Source organism: Oculina patagonica, chromosome 8, assembly GCF_052425735.1.
Source record: "Oculina patagonica isolate OP01 chromosome 8, crgOcupat, whole genome shotgun sequence".
Taxonomy (NCBI): domain Eukaryota; kingdom Metazoa; phylum Cnidaria; class Anthozoa; order Scleractinia; family Oculinidae; genus Oculina; species Oculina patagonica.
The window spans coordinates 10,135,747-10,152,151 of NC_135765.1; the positions used below are offsets into that span (position 1 = coordinate 10,135,747).

Here is a 16,405-nt window from a genome sequence, read left to right on the forward strand (position 1 = left end):
TACCATTGATGAAACTGCAAAAACAAGCTGAAATGTCAGCTGTCCCCCCCCCACCAGTATATAAGTCCTGCCCACCCCCTGACCAAAGAGATAACCCTGACTGAAAGGAATATAGTAATTATTTCCTGAATGGAAATTTGTTTCCACATTCGCTGAAACAAATAGTTCAAACAATATACTGCAATCACAATTTTATTTTACTACTAATTACGAGCCTGAAAAATAGCCAATTATAGAGACCTGAAAACAACCTTACCTTACCCCCCCCCCCCCTTACAATATAATTATTACTATTTTTCGACTGTAAGAAAAACAACGTTCGTTGCACAGCTAATATAGCAGTCCTGAACTGTTCTGACTAAGTAGCAACGTGCATACAAATGCGTACAGCACTCCTAGTTACCAGTAGATTCTGGTTTCACCACACGGCCCATAAACAAAATCGCACTGGACTTCTTGTGACAAATCATGAACAAAAATGGATGGTCAGCACAAAAGATAGGGTTCATTAGAGCCATTCGTGCCTGTATGACTATGGCGGTAGCTGCTGCAGCTTCTGTGCCCTTCTCATTCACTTCCACAAATGCCTTGTGAATGATATGGGATATATAGATATTCTCAGGGCCTGGTGACATGCCTGAGAAATCAGCATCGAACTCACTAAACATATCTGTTGCTCCCATGTTTGCAAGAATCTGGTTGAGCTTAAACTGCTGAGTCAGCTTAAATCTTGGCAGTGACACCTCCACCTTGTGAGGGTGAGACTGTGACACCAGTGCAAGAGCCTTTTGTAGCTCGTCATGTGTGAGGTCTTCCTCTAACTTGCCCAGCCCATGGGTGTCGTGGGGTAGCAGAATGACCATGGAAAGATCTTCTCCTTGGTAAGGCAACTCAAGAACTTGACAAGCAAGCTCCCCGCAATCTTCAACATGGTTGAACTTTGTCGTGGCGTGCATCATCTGTACTTCTACCTTTTCACTTTCGGAGACGAAGAATTGCTGTTTGCGAGTATGCATTTCCTTGAACTGGTTTTGCCAAAATCCCTTGAAGTAAATTGCATTCACCAGGGTCAACCGAGTGCGTGAACTGAAGACTCCTTCGGCAATCAAATCTTTGATCTTCTGTTTCGTTTTCTGCTCGACCCATTCATTCACCTCTTTTCTAGCGCCCTCTGCATCTTCCTGGTAATCAACCAAGGCTATTTCAGCATCGTAGAACTTTTTTGTCCCCTCCACGAATTCTTGCACCAGGCTGAAGTTCTTCTGCACGAAAAGTCGATTTGCAGCTAGCAGTTCGTTACTTGCGTTGTTCGACGCTTGGAGAGCTTGGAGAAAGTGTTGTTCTTCGGTGTGGAGTTGTTCTTTGGGTATTGCGTCCCAGTGAAGAGCCTTGGCCATCTGTGCAGCTGTGTTTCCTCTTGCTCCCATGAAAGTCATGGCAAGCGCAATACTCAAACTGCTCGGCGAATAAAACAGGTTTTGGCCGGCGAAGGTTGCTTCATTTCTGAGAGCTTTGTGTAGATCAACGGTGAATTTGTTGTTTGCTTTGATTACAGCTTCCATTTTAGAATCCTTCTCGAGCATACAAAAGGGGCTAAAAATGAAAGCATGTGTCTATAAATGTGAACTTACTTGCGAAAAGAGGGGCGGTTCTAAGCACTTGTGAAAATAACATGTAATTCAACCAATCAGAACAAGAAACGTTTGAACCACTATGTCACGCGTCACGTAATCCAGCAGATCGACAGAGCCTGGTACATGGTATTGATCTTCAGATGCAGTTTGCTTAAAGAAAGATGGTTGGTAGCGGCTTACGTTTTGTGTTTTTTCTCTCACTGTTTAACAGTTTGGTGTTCGCAGACCAAAATGAAAGCGAACAGGTGGGAGCGGTCATAGAAACCATCAACGATTTTGGTTTCGATTTGCTGAAGATTTTCAACCAAGAGCAGAAACTTAAAGATGAGAATCTCTTCTACTCTCCAACAAGTATTGCAGTTTCGTTGGCAATGGTGTTCTTGGGAAGCAGAGAAAACACGGCTCATCAAATAGCCCAGGCGTTGAAGTGGTACTCACATGAATTCGAAGATGTTCATTTAGCATTGAAATCTCTTCAGGAGGCCATTACGGAATCTGAGCACGAAAACTTAGAGCTGAAGATTGCCAATCGAATTTGGGGACACGAGCACTTAGATGAGACAGCCGAATTTAAGGAAAGCTCTCTGACATTCTACAATACACTCATTGCAAAAGTCGACTTCAAAAAGAGCTATGAACGAGCGAGAGAGGAGATCAATGAGTGGGTCGAACAAAATACCGCAAGGAAAATTAAGGGATTTCTCCCACCCGGGGCTGTCAATCAAGATACACGGCTGGCGTTAATTAATGCAATTTATTTCAAGGGCACGTGGTTGCATGAATTTAATCAGGAGAAAACTCATCATGCTCGATTTTACACTGGTAGCGACCATGAAAATGTTGTTGAAGTTGAAATGATGTCACGCACCTCAAAACATAGTTTCTTCTTTGACATAGAAAACAATTGTAAAGTCATAGAGCTACCTTACAGTGGTGATAACATTGCTATGTTGGTAATCTTACCCAATGAAATCAATGGAGTCTCGCGACTTGAACAGATGATAAACACTGAAATGATGTCTCAATGGATCATGTCTCTCGAGAACACCACCGTGAAAGTATCCATTCCTAAATTTATCCTGAGTCAGCATTTTGAGCTGAAGGAGGTACTGAGTAAACTAGGCATTAGTGACTTGTTTGAACCTGGTGTAGCAGACTTGTCTGGGCTTAGTCCAGTTGAAAGCCTGTATGTGTCTCACGTGATACACAAAGCACATGTTGACGTCAACGAGCAGGGGACAGAAGCTGCAGCAGCATCTGGAGTAGTTATGCAGAAAAGATCTTTAGACATGCCTCCAGAGTTCTATGCTGATCACCCGTTCTTGTTTGTAATCTATCACAAGCGTTCAAATGTTATTTTATTTATTGGCCGCGTCAAAACGCCTGAGGTAACTGAACAGGAACATGACACTGTCAGAGTTGATAGTAATTCCAACTCGGCACATCAAAGCGATGAACTGTAAGTCTGAGTATATATATCTTCTTTAGTGTGTAGTGTCACTGTATATTTTTACAAGCCTTGTAGTACTTTGGCAAGCCCAGAGGGTGTCTAATGAGAGATATATTATCCAACCTTTTCTTTTTCCAAAATGCTGACTTTCCATTGCTTATGAATCATTTGTGCGGTCAAGAAGAATACGGAGTCTGCTAAACTGGTCTTGTGGAGTGCAAATATGGCGAGATACTTGTTTCACGCATTATTGATTTTGTAATCCATGAGTGGAAATTGGATAATAAATCTAAGTATTTAATTCTATTAGAAAGGACTATCTTCAAGCTGCAGAGAAAGGGTGGCAGAATTTCACTCCACCTATTGCCCTTATTCTATCACTTGACCCAACACTCTCAAGGTTCCAGATAAATTTTTAATACAAGATGTCAACAAGGAATTTCAACAGGTCTATTTGTCTCTGCTCCCACTGAATCACAAGAAGTTTTTTTATTAATTTGTCAGGTCAGGTAGCTGACCTTGTCTGGTTTTTGACCTGACACAGTGAAACGCTTTCTCTTATCTGGAACACTGACTCTACCATTGAGCTATATGAAGGTACTGACAGAAGGTTGACCTGCAATCAACCTGCTTGCCAGTGACATAATAGCTCAGTGGTATTGCAGGGGTCATGGCATTGAACCCTGTTGAACCATTTTTTGTCAGACTTTCTTTGCAATTGTTCAACTTGAGCATCTGGGATATTTCTAAAACATTGACATTTTGCATTTGTACATGGTCTTACAACAAATATATCAATAGTGCAATCTTATTCACCTGTGGGCATACCTTCTAGGGCTTGAAGAAAACTTGATTTCCAGTTGCCTTTCAGACTGGCAGCTCTCAAATTTTGCCTGCCCAGGGCAGTCATGCATGCTTGTCTTAGTTTAATTTTTTTTATGATTACTTGGTGGATGACTTGCCTGGGCCCTTTCGCATCGGGCAAGTCAGCATGAAAAGCTACTTGCCTTGCAGGAAAATCTACTTCTCTCAGAGGACCGGATGGCACTTTTTTTAACCCTGCCCTTTGGATAAGGGGGATGTCCCTATACACGTACTGTGTATTCTGTTCATAAGGCGCTGGGGGGGGGGGTGCTCCCTTAAATTGCCTATATGGGAGGCTCCGCCCAAAAGGGGTACCGTTTTCAGGCTTCAGGTATATAAAAGGGTAGGGATTTCACAAGTTTAAGTATACGAAAGAGTATGGAAATCTGCCCTTTAGGTTTTTAAAAGGGCTTTAATTAAAATATTTCTAGCAGATGCAATATTATGGCTGTATTATTTTAATTTAAAGTCCTAGCACATAAAAATGACATGAAAATGTTGTGTTCTAAGTCTATGCTATGTCTTTCAGGTATATGAAAGGAGTACCTTCTAAATGGTATATAAAATGGTAAGGGGTTAGTGCTTGAGGCAGAGCCTCCCCGTATAAAACTTTTTTGAGTACCCCCTTGGGACATAGGGTAAAGTATACGTCAAACCAAGTGGCCCATACCACTGAAGCTTATCCTGTTTAGTTTGGCATTAAATACTAGGAGTATTTGTACTCCCCCTGAATGGGATGCTAGTCCATTGCAGGGTTAGCCGCCAGTACTTCACTGGTACTCATTTATAAACCTGGGTGGAGAGAGGCACTGTGAGAGTAAAGTGTCTTGCCCACGAATACAATGCAGTGACCTCAGCCAGGGCTTGAACCCAGAGCGTTCGATCTAGAGTACACTACACTAACCATTAGGCCCCCGCCCCAGGGGGGGGGTACTCGGGATTTCAAGTGACGGGGATGATTGAATGGGAGCAAAAATCAGGACCCAAAAAAATCCCTAGGGCTTCCACCATAACCCAAAAAAATCCATAGATCAAAAAATTGATCCCTCAAAAATCAACAGCAAAACATGTTTGATTGTACTTTATTCGCAGAACTACACAGCCAAAGCACTACCATGAATCTTCAGATTGTTTTAAATACCCAAAGATTTCCCTACTTAATTAAACCAAAAAACACTTGCCAAATTTTCCTACCCAAAAAAATCCCAGAATCAAAAATTTTGAACCCAAAAAAATCCTTCAATCATCCCCATCGCTTCAAATCCCGAGTACCCCCCTCCCCGGGCATTAGGCCACCACTCCTCCCTCATATATTCTGTACATATAGGTATAGTCTTTATTAGCAATAGCTTTTTAAAATCTGAGATGCAAAACTGCTTTTCAATATAAGCTCCTCTGAGAATGAGCCCCAAAAATTGTCCTCTATTTTGTTTTGCTCATAAAAGTAGTAGCGTTTCCTTTGGTGAAAAGCCCTGAAGGGGTTGTTTGTATTTTATGTCGTTGTATGTTGAGAGACCAACTGCGAGACGCTTCTGTGTTGAGGACATTTCAAGATAGACTAAGTAAGCGTCGCTACGCCAATCCCCTTGAAACTTAATTAGTTCGGCCGGGACGTTGCATTCGAAGGCAAAAGACGCACCTCCCCTTCGGAAACTATGAGGAGAAAAAGACTGGGGATCTAAATCGAGGGTAGCGATTACCTTAGATAGAAAGGAGGTAAAGTTACGGTAAGTGATGGGACGCGGAGATGAGGTATTAGAAGATTTAACTGAAAACAAAAAATCGGTCGGGGCAAGATTGTTGAGGCGAAAATGGTTGCGCAATGCAGAGACAGGGCAGAGGGGAGAGCTTGGGATAAATGGCAGCGGAATCGTCAAAATACGCTGTGAAAACTGAATAGTTTTAGTGGCTCGTATGTGCAAAAAAGCACCCTCAGAGGTTAAAACGAAATCGCGGCGGCGAGGAAGCTTATCGGAAGTCACGCTGGGAGAATCCGCCACTAAGTTAGACTTGCGAAGAAAGGAGAAAAAAGCCACCAGAAAAAGCGCCCACATGGCCGCGTGGAGAGGGTTTCCCAAATTGAACAAACGAACCATGGACAATAGCAATTTCGGTGTGATGGGAAGTTTACGAAAAGTTGCCGTCCCGAGATAACGTTTGGAACCCCGTAATGCCAACTGAAATAAATACGCCGAATCCCACCCGGGAGCAAAACCTAATAACCGATGAAAATGCTTAATGCTTGAAATATGATTTTGGATAGTGCCGAAAGCCCTGCCTGAAGCAGAAAGAAAAGCAAGATAGCGTAAAATAGTGGTGATTTGAACAGGGAAAGGCTGATGACCGAGGTCATTACAAAACTGTGTAAATAGTTTTAGGTGAGACTGCATGTTCCTATGCGTAGACGCGGCATGGGCCAAACGAATGAGTCTGTCACTGAAACTGTCTAGCCACTGGAGACCTTGTAAACTACCTAGAGCAGAAAATAAAAAAGGGAAAACGGAATAACTAAGCTGACTATATAAGAGATAATAAAATATCCTAGCATTAAAGCGAGATCACTAAGAACAAAACAAATTGTCACTGAATTTGAAACGTGAGACAGTCTTGTGGGACTTGCTGAAAAGTGTAAATTCTGCCTAAACTGCGGGCAGACATCTGAAAAGTGTCCTGAAGTGCGGGATCCGAGTGCCAACGACTCAAGGCGTCGGCTAAAACATTGTGATCTCCTGGGATGTGACGAGCCTGGAGCTCAAAGTCAAAGACGGCGGCGGAAAACCACAGTTGTCGTAAGCAGCGCTGCATGAAATAGTCCTTTGAAGAGCCAGAATTGATAACTGTAACAGCGGCTTCATTGTCGCAGGACACGATGAATTTGCGATGGCGAAGCTTGGGCGCCCAGAACTGAACGGCGACCACTATGGTATAGAGTTCCAAAGAGGAGATGTGAGAAGCGCTAGTAAGAATATCAGGGGAGAACTGAAAATGAAAGCACTCTTCTAAACAGATGGCACCACCGCCCGTCAATGATGCGTCCGTGGCGAAGTGAAGATCGGAAAAGTCCCAGGAACGTGGCTTGATGAGAGAAACACCGTTGAACAAGGGCAAGAAATTAGACCACCAAGAAATATCGGTGCGCTTGTCGTCAGAAATTGGTCGAGACGAACAAGACTTTGGGAAGGAACGCAAATTATTCAACAAACGATCCATGAATATTCGTCCCGGTTTGACGCAAGCGGTTACGAATGAAAGTTTTCCCAGTAAGGACTGCAGCTGTTTCAGGGTGTAACGCGATCTCTGAGACCAGAGAGTCAGTTCTTGTAAGAGTTCTTGTACACGGAAAGGAGGGACAGAGAGCGATAGCTCCTCTGAATCGACATCAATACCGAGGCAAACCATTTTGGTGGATGGCGGTGAATCTTTATCGGGTGAAGTCTGAAGACCGAGGTCTTGTAGCAGCTGTTTCAATGAAGTGAACGCCTTGGATGCTCTTGCGGGGAAAGCGGCTCCGTAAAAGTCATCGAGGTAAACGTCCGTCAGAAAGCCTAATTGCGTGAAACAGTGCACAACGGCCTTTGTAGTGCGTTGACAGATCATAGCGGAAGTCTTCAAACCAAATGGACAACGAGTGTCAAAATAGAGAAGATTGTTGAAACGAAATCCCAGCAGATGATAGTCTTTGGGATCGATTGGTATTTGACGGTAGGCGCGTTGCAGGTCGAGTTTATACAGCAAGCAACCTTTGCCTAGCTGCAAGATGAACTCGCATAACCGATCGATCCCTGGAAGGCGAAGTTTATAGGGCTCGTTTAAATAAGAAGAATCCGGAATACCAATATTGACTGAAGCGTGTGGGGGGAAACTTAGATCCATAACCACGCGACGTTTAGACGACCCGCGCTTAGGTACAGTTTGTAGTGGGCAACAGACCAAAGGCTGTGGCAAAGGATTGTCACGAAAAGGACCAGCTATCGCGTGATAGCGAAGTTCTGTGTTGACATAATGCTGTACATGATCGGCGTATGTAATTGCTGATGCGTGATTCTTATCGGAGGAAACAGGCAGGTGATTTGCAGTATAATTGATAGGCCAGCCGTAGTGTAGAAAGTCGACGATTTGGCGATCGGGATAGTCCAGTAATTTAGATTCCCAAACGGGAATGTTCAAAGGGGTCAGTACCGGTATTCTAGCGCCAAAGGCGTTAGGGAGGTCGTGTTTCGACACAAGAATATTTTGAATGACAGGAGTTACAAACGTTTGATGTACAGTTGACGTCAGGGTAGTCCCGGTGATTGAGCCCGGTGGTAATCCATTAGTCAGATCCGAGGTCGATAAATTGGAAAGGTCGCTGTCCGAGGAAATCTGTGATGTTAGTCATGATGAATTAAGGGGAGGAATTGGGTTTCTTCGCTTTGGACAATGTAGCATGGGGTGGTCCTTAGCGCAAACCCGGCACTTGTGGAAGGCGTTGAAGGATTCTAAATTGGCTTTGTCGCATGAACAGGAGTCAGAGTAGTTCCATTGGCGACATGGCTTATCGGCTTCGGGTTTCGTTGAAGGGCGCTGGTTGGTGGAGGGTGGGACGTTCGGCGAAAACAAGGAACCCGTTGTATTTGGTCTAATTTGACTGGATCGGAGATCTGAGTGCTTGAAATAGGTTGTGGCTTTTTCACGAATCTCCGGGAGGCTGGTCCATTCCATGCGCCACAATTCTACTTGTTTGGCGATGTGGCCGTGGAAGGAACGAACGCTTGACCATGAGTAACTGGAGGCCTTTGTCATGAGAAGCTCCAGTAACTCTAACATGGCCGACTTAAGGGGCGAATCATACGACTTGATCATAGCTAAAAAGCCCCCGACAAAGTCGGGTAGCTCTAATTTGTCGTAATCATTAGAGGAAAAGTTACCTAGAGCGAATTCGTGAGGCCAGTCCACTGTACGCTTCTTGCGTGTCTTTTCAGGAGCGGCATTCTCGGCATGCACGTCTGTGCTGCCCTCGGCGCGGCGAAGTCGCAAAACTTCAAGTTCCAGAGCCAGCTTTTGGTTTTGAGCTTCAGTTAGCCGGATTTCTAGTTCCAAATCGCGTGCCCTGGGAATAGGGTCTACTGTGGCGGGAGAAGCTCCTTGAGCAGAATGCGCGCCCAAATCTGCTTCTACCACACGCTGTTTGCCATGTTTGGTGAGCGCCGGCTGAGGTAGTTCTTCATTTGGAAACTGAAAATCTTGCCACTGTCCGGCCAGCTCGGAGTAGAGGAAGTCAGGATCTTTCTTTGAAGACTTTAGTCGCGTTGAGCGTCTGACTGATTTGCCAGAAGAGTTTTCGTGAGTCATGATATTTTGGAGATTGGTCTGTAAACGAGAGCTGTTGACCGCGAACTAAGAGCAAATGACTGACATGACGTGACAAACCTCGCGCTAAATAATCGATAGTTATCACGCATCAATTATCCATCATCACCCGGGTGATGATGTAACCATCATGTCACTTTGTTTACCTCAGGTTTTAGCCTAAGATAATAAACACGCAGAAAAAGAAGTAGGCCAATATCTCGCCATCTTGACCAAACAAGCTTGGTCAATAAAGGATTCATTATATGAGCAATAAAGACATGAGTTATGAATTGAAATTACTCTCTTTATACTGCTTATTAGTAACCTGATAGTAACCTGAAGGAAGCCAGTTAAAGGCACGAAAGACCCCACAAAATTATTTGTTGCAATTAGATTAAACAATAAAATGAATTTATTGAATTTATTGACATGCTCGAAGAATGAATAAATAAAAGACTTTTCCTTGCACAAAATTTCAGCGCGTGAGCCGGCAGAACCAACAACAAATTTGCGGGAAAATTGCAGGCAATCCCGAGCATACAAGATAGGCCCATCTTACCCGCTCGGGTAGCCAATCACAATGCAGGGTGTACCTCATCTTGCATGCTCGCAGAGCCAGCCATATAAAAAAGAAGTTATAAGCAGCTCTCCACACCCTAACCTTCAGGTAAGTGGGGGACCCGATTATCCAGACCCTGGAATAAGAGGGGGGCATGCTCTCGAATATTATTTTTCTCAGCACTGTGGGCCTTGGTTTTCTCCATTCTCGTCCCCATAGCCCTTTCGTTTCTCTTAGCCGACTTGGCACGAGAAAACGGAGGGCTCTGGGGACATAGGATTTTTGAATTAATTCGAATTTTTTTGATTGGCTGTTTGGAACAAAGAATTCCTAAACGGAAGTCGAAAACGTAACGACTCTCTCATACATTCTTTTGAAACGTCGTGACTGCATACATGAAGACCGGAAGTCCTAGAATCTAGGACTGGAAATCCTGTGTCCCCAGAGCCCTTTGTTTCCTCGTGCCAAGGCCCAGCCGGCTAAGAGAAACGAAAGGGCTATGGGGACGAGAATGGGTTTTCTCAAAAAATGAGGTGGGGGCCCAGGCCCCTTCCTTAGATCCGCCACTGCTAACCCTACACCTACTGGATGATTCTGGCTCCACTACACATCCCATAAACAAAATGTAACTTTCATAAAGAGAGTTTTTGGAATAAAAGCTGAAGCATACATTTGGAGTGCTCTGTTATCAGCCAGCAGTTACCGTCAGGAGCCCATGTTAACGTCAAAATAAAGGACTCGCTCATATTTAGAACACAGTTCTCTTGTTTTAAGTGGATGTGAAAATGCTCTCCCAGATAAAAGATATTACCGACCACAAAAACATAGTTACACCGCTTCTTATTAAAGCGTGAACACTTAAAATATGTCTGGAATGTTCTTTGTCTTTTAACCAATCACATGCGAGAACTTCAGACCGCAGAAACCACATGGGTTTCCATCGGTCACGGAACAATATTTGGTTCTCGTTTCGCTCCAATTTACAAGTAAACACACTTAATTGTAATTCCTTCCTTTTTGAAAACATTCACTGCTCCACTGAAGAATAGGTTTGAGTGATTTTTTTTATAGAAAAAATTGAAAAACCGATGCGCCCGACGCTACGATTTGCCCCAGTTGCCGCCAATTTTCAAAAATTGTAACGAATTCGTATCTGCAGTTACCGTTCGCCTGATGGCATGTTACAATTTGTACTGAGGTAAGCTTGCATTTTCCGGTTTTTATCTCACCCCAACTATTGTAGCAGACCTAAACACTGATAGAAGGAAGGTTTGTTTCTTCGATAACAGCGAAACGATAGCGGGAAGGAAAAGCGAAAATCAAACGATTGAGCGATTGAGGTGTTTACTTTGCACCAATCACGCCAACATTTTGAATAATTTTCGTCTGGAGCCTTTGCAGTTTGCAGTCTTACGATCACGGAACCTCTAATTGCCTAAGGGTTGAAATCGTTTGCCGAAATAAATCGAATCCCTTGTTCTACCGAAAAGATTTACAATCAGTAACGAAAACTCCACAATTTTGTATTTTATATTCGGTTTATCGTGTTTACATCTTATGTCTAGACATGTCTACAACATACTGCATGCACTGAACTATGTCGTATATCGTCGCTAGAGAAACCGTCCTTTTTTTCTTTCAAAAATCCCTGAAACCATGTTCTGGATGTGGCCCTCGATACGAAAGAATAGCAGTTCTTAAATTCTTAAAAAAGACAGAGCGTGTATCCTGAAACAAAATAAGAACTAAAGTTGCTCCGTGACCGATGGAAACCCATTTACTGTTTGTGGTTTCTGTGGTCTGAAGTTCTCGCATGTGATTGGCTAAACACAAACATTCCAGACATATTTTTTAGTGTTCACGCTTTTATAAGAAGGAGTGTAACTTCTTTGAACAGGCTACCCCAGGGGTTTCAAGGAACAACCCCCACCTTAACTTTTTATGAACATGAGAACATAAGAAAAATAAAACTGGGAACGAAAGCATATTTTAGGAAACAGCGAACACCAAAATCGAAGAAATACCTTTAGGGAACACGGGGAAATTTTGTTGGGAACAAAGGAAACACGGAACCTCCTGGGAGGCCCTCGTTGTACGTCACATTAAATGGGTCCGCAATGCATGCGTAATATTTATCATAGTGAATTTACATATTCTGTTGAGGGGAAAAAAGATTCGATATCCGAAATTATGTATACATCAGTATACCCCAAATAATCATCGTGCTTTAGAGATGCTTTAACGTCCAGCGTTTAACAAACCCCAGCAAGGTATGTATTTCTGAAAGCTTCAGAATTTTAGATTCCAAAGATATAAATTATTCAATTGAAGTCAAAATAATCAACGTTCTCTGAATAGAGCGTTCAATTTGCAAATACCGAGGCTCACAAATCGAGTTCATTTCGATCACTAATCGCTTTTTGTTTTTCACACCTTTCTCTAAGAAAATGTGACGGGAATATTGAGTAATTGATTACTTGATTAAACTTTGAGAGTTTATAGTTTTTTTCCGACCGATTATCAGACAACATACTTGTCAAATTACAGCGAAAAAGGTCGAAAACCTATTCAAAACGAACTTTAAATGTGTGCCTCATTCTTCGAAATTTTGGTTTCGACATACGGCTAAGAGATAAGGAAAATATATTTTAGGGTATTCTTCCGGTGTATTAAACGAGGTTAAATTACGCGTTGATCCATAGAGTTATAAATTTATTTTACCTTTAACAGAACTAATATACAAAATGGTCTTATAAAGTATCTTCATTCAACTTTTAAAGTGCTTCATTCAGCTACAAAAGCAAAACAAACAAACAAATTAGTAATATTTTAGGTACGCACTGCGTCCAAAGCAACTGAACTGCTGAGAAACAACGCTTAGATTAGGTTATATTGCTGGGTAACTGTTAGCCGGGAAATGTAGTTCTGTCAGGTTGAACTTATAGTTTGCACACCACTTGGCCTACAGGTACCCAGAAACAATTGTTTCACAGAATATACAGTCAGATTTTTACTAATCGGTAGCCAAAAAATTGACCTTACCAATTCCCCCATTATTACAATATAATTATATTAAACTGTTGGACGATAACAAACATTGTTCAATGCACAGGTAACTATAGCAGTCTTAAACTGTTCTGACTGAGTACGTAGCAACCTACAGGTAAGGTTTTTGGCATACAACACTCTCAATTAGATTCTGGTTTCACTGCACGACCCATAAACAAAATCGCACTGGACCTCTAGTGACAAATCATGAACAAAAATGGATGGTCGGCGCAAAAGATAGGTTTGTACTTTACACCCATTCGTTTCTGTATGACTACGGCGGTAGCTGCTGCAGCTTCTGTGCCCTTCTCATTCACTTCCACAAATGCCTTAGTGAATGACATTGGATACATGGAGCTTCTCGGGGCCTGGTGACATGCTTGAGAAATCAGCCTCGAACTCATTAAACATATCTGTTGCTCCCATGTTTGCAAGAATTTCATTGCGTTTAAACTGCTGAGTCAGCTTAAATCTTGGCAGTGACACCTCCACCTTGTGAGGGTGAGACTGTGATACCAGAGCAAGAGCCTTTTGTAACTTGTCATGTGTGAGGTCTTCCTCTAACTTGCCCAGCCCATGGGTGTCGTGAGGTAGCAGAATGACCATGGACAGATCTTCACCTTGGTAAGGCAACTCAAGAATTTGACAAGCGAGCTCCCCGCTGTCTTCAGCATGTTTGAACTTTTTCGTGCGGTGCCCCACGGCATGTTCCTTCACCGCCATCATCCCCTCGAGCCTAAACTCTTCCTCCCTGCAATCCTTAACATGCCTGAACGTCTCCGTGACGTGCATCAACTGTACTTCAACCTCTTCACTTTCGGAGACAAAGAATTGCTGTTCCCAAGTACACTTTTCATCGAACTGGTTTTTGCCAAAATCCCTAGAAATAAATTGCATTCACCAGGGTCAGCCGAGTGAGTGTGTTAAAGACTCCTTAATTCGGCAATCAAATCCTTGATCTTCTGAGTTCGTTTTCTGCTCGACCCACCCATTCACCTCTTTTCTAGCGCCCTCTGCTTCTTTCTAGTAATCAACCAAGGCTATTTCAGCATCGTAGAACGTTTTTGTCGCCTCCACGAATTCCTGCACCAGGCTGAAGTTCTTCTGCACAAAAAGGCGATTTGCAGCCAGCAGCTCATTTTTTGCGGTGTTCGACACTTGGAGAGCTTGGAGAAAGTGTTGTTCTCCGGTGTGGAGTTGTTCTTAAGGCATCGCTTCCCAGTGTAGAGCCTTGGCCATCTGCGCAGCTGTGTTTCCTCTTGCTCCCATGAAAGTCATGGCACGTGCAATGCTCAAACCGCTTGGCGAATAAAACAGGTTTTTGCCGGCGAAGTTTTGGTCATTTTTGAGCGCCTTATGTAGATCAACGGTGAATTTGTTGTTTGCTTCGATTACAGCTTCCATTTTAGAAAACTTCTCGCCCACAAACTCGAATCGGCGCCCGATGAGTTCTTTAGTCCATTGATCAAACCAATAGGAAGCTAAACTGGGTGCTTAAGTTTGACGTTATCTCGAATGACAAGTCAAGGCAATTTTAATTGCTAAATATTTCAAGTGTTTTCACACAGTTTGAGAGGTTTGTTTGCCTTTCAAAAGACGATAATGTACATTGCGAACTAGCTAAAACAGAGGCACCATTATAGACGTTTATCTCCTTTGAAAAAAACAATACATAGACCTCAAAGATTTATTATACAATGTCTTCTGAGCTAATGCAAAAGAAACACTCGGCGTCAAGACTACTCTCAGATAAACATATCTATCAACTACTCTCATTGGCTGTTTTCCAAGCTTAACTTCATTTCTGAAAATTTTACCACTTTTGTTAAAATAATTACTTTAGTTTTCTTTATATTGATCTTCATCAATACAGCGTTACAGCCCAAAACGTATTAGACTTTTTTAGGAACCTCTTAATAGATACAGTGTCAAAGAAATTATCATAACGTGTTGAATAATGAAATGTCCAAAACAATATAATTTATAGCTAGTCTGCCGCATCTTTGATGAGATGTGGCGCCGTCATTGCGTGGCCAATATTCCAAGGCCAATACGACTGACGTACATTGACTGACGTACATTATCGTCTTTTGAAAGGCAAACGAACCTCTCATACTGGGCGGTGAAAACACTTGAAAATATTTAGCAATTAAAGTTACCTTGACTTGCCTTTCAAAATAACCTCAAACGTAGGCACGTAGTTTAGCTACCTATTGGTTTGATCACTGGACTGAAGCCGAACTCCTCGGGCGATTCGTCTTTCTCGATCGACTGGTTCCTTTGCAGGATTGCGATGAATAACAATACTTTTAAAGATGTACACTGTTCGGAAAACACGCAAATAGAATGATGTAGTTTTAAGGTTCCAATTTGGTGTTTGTTTCAAGTTTTACGATTTCGAATGGCTGGAGCATTTATTAACTATCAAATGTTCGTAGTGCTGTGTCATCTGCAGTTACCGTCAAAATAAATGACTCGCTTACATCTAGAACGCAGCTCTCTTATTTAAAGTGAATGTGAAAATGTCCTTGCAGATAAAATGATATTACCGACCACAAAAACATAGTTAACTTCATTGAACAGGCTACCCCAGGGGTTTCAAGGAACAATCCCCACCTTAACTTTTTGGGAACATGGGAACATAAGAAAAATAAAACTGGGAACACGGGAACGAAAGCATATTTTAGGAAGCAGCAAACACCAAAATCGAAGAAATACCTTTAGGAAACACGGGAAAATTTTGTTGGGAACAAAGGGAACATGGACCCTCGTTGAACGTCACATTAAATGGGTCGCAATGCATGCGTAATATTTATTATAGAAAATTGTTGAGCGGAAAAACAAAGATTCGATAGCTGAAATTACGTAAACATCAGTATACCCCAAATGACAGTCGTTCCTTAGAGCTGCTTTACTGTCCAGCGTTTAACGAAAACCCCAGCAAGGTATATATTTTCTCAAAGCTTAAGAATTTTAGATATTACGAAGATATATTCACTTGAAGTAAAAGTAACTGATCAACGTTGTCTGAATAGAGCGTTCGATTTCCAAATATCGAGGCTCACAAATCGAGTTTGTTTGCGGTCGGATTTGAACGGGAGAAAGCGATCACTGATCGCTATGTGTTTTTCAAACCTTTTTTTTAAGAAAATGTGACGGGAATATTGCGTTGTTTTTTGCACGCAGTTAAACTTTGAGAGTTTAAAATAACCACTGAAAGAAATAAAATAAAGTTTCCCGACTCGGTTGCATTACCGAATTATTAGGAATGTGACATTCTTGCCAAATTACAGCGAAAACTTATTCAAAACGAACTTAAAATGTGCGCCTCATTCTTTGAAATTAGTTTTGCTTTCGAGATACAGATAGGGGATAGGTGAAATATATTTTGTGGCGTTGTTGCGGTGTATAAAACAAAGTTATCTCACAAGTCTTGTGAAAATGATTACGCGTTGATCGATAGTGTGTTCAACTCATTTTACTAATAACAATAGAACTAATGTACAAAGCGGTCTCATT

General features: G+C 42.3%; 3 pseudogenes; 1 reads left to right on the forward strand and 2 right to left on the reverse strand.

Annotated features, from left to right (window-relative positions):
* Positions 1-81: 81 nt before the first annotated feature.
* LOC144662591 (leukocyte elastase inhibitor pseudogene) lies at positions 82-1,693 on the reverse strand (annotated as a pseudogene).
* On the forward strand, positions 1,660-3,481 carry LOC144662585 (serpin B6 pseudogene; annotated as a pseudogene).
* Positions 3,482-13,026: 9,545 nt separating this feature from the next.
* Positions 13,027-13,783, reverse strand: LOC144664142 (serpin B6-like; annotated as a pseudogene).
* Positions 13,784-16,405: the final 2,622 nt, after the last annotated feature.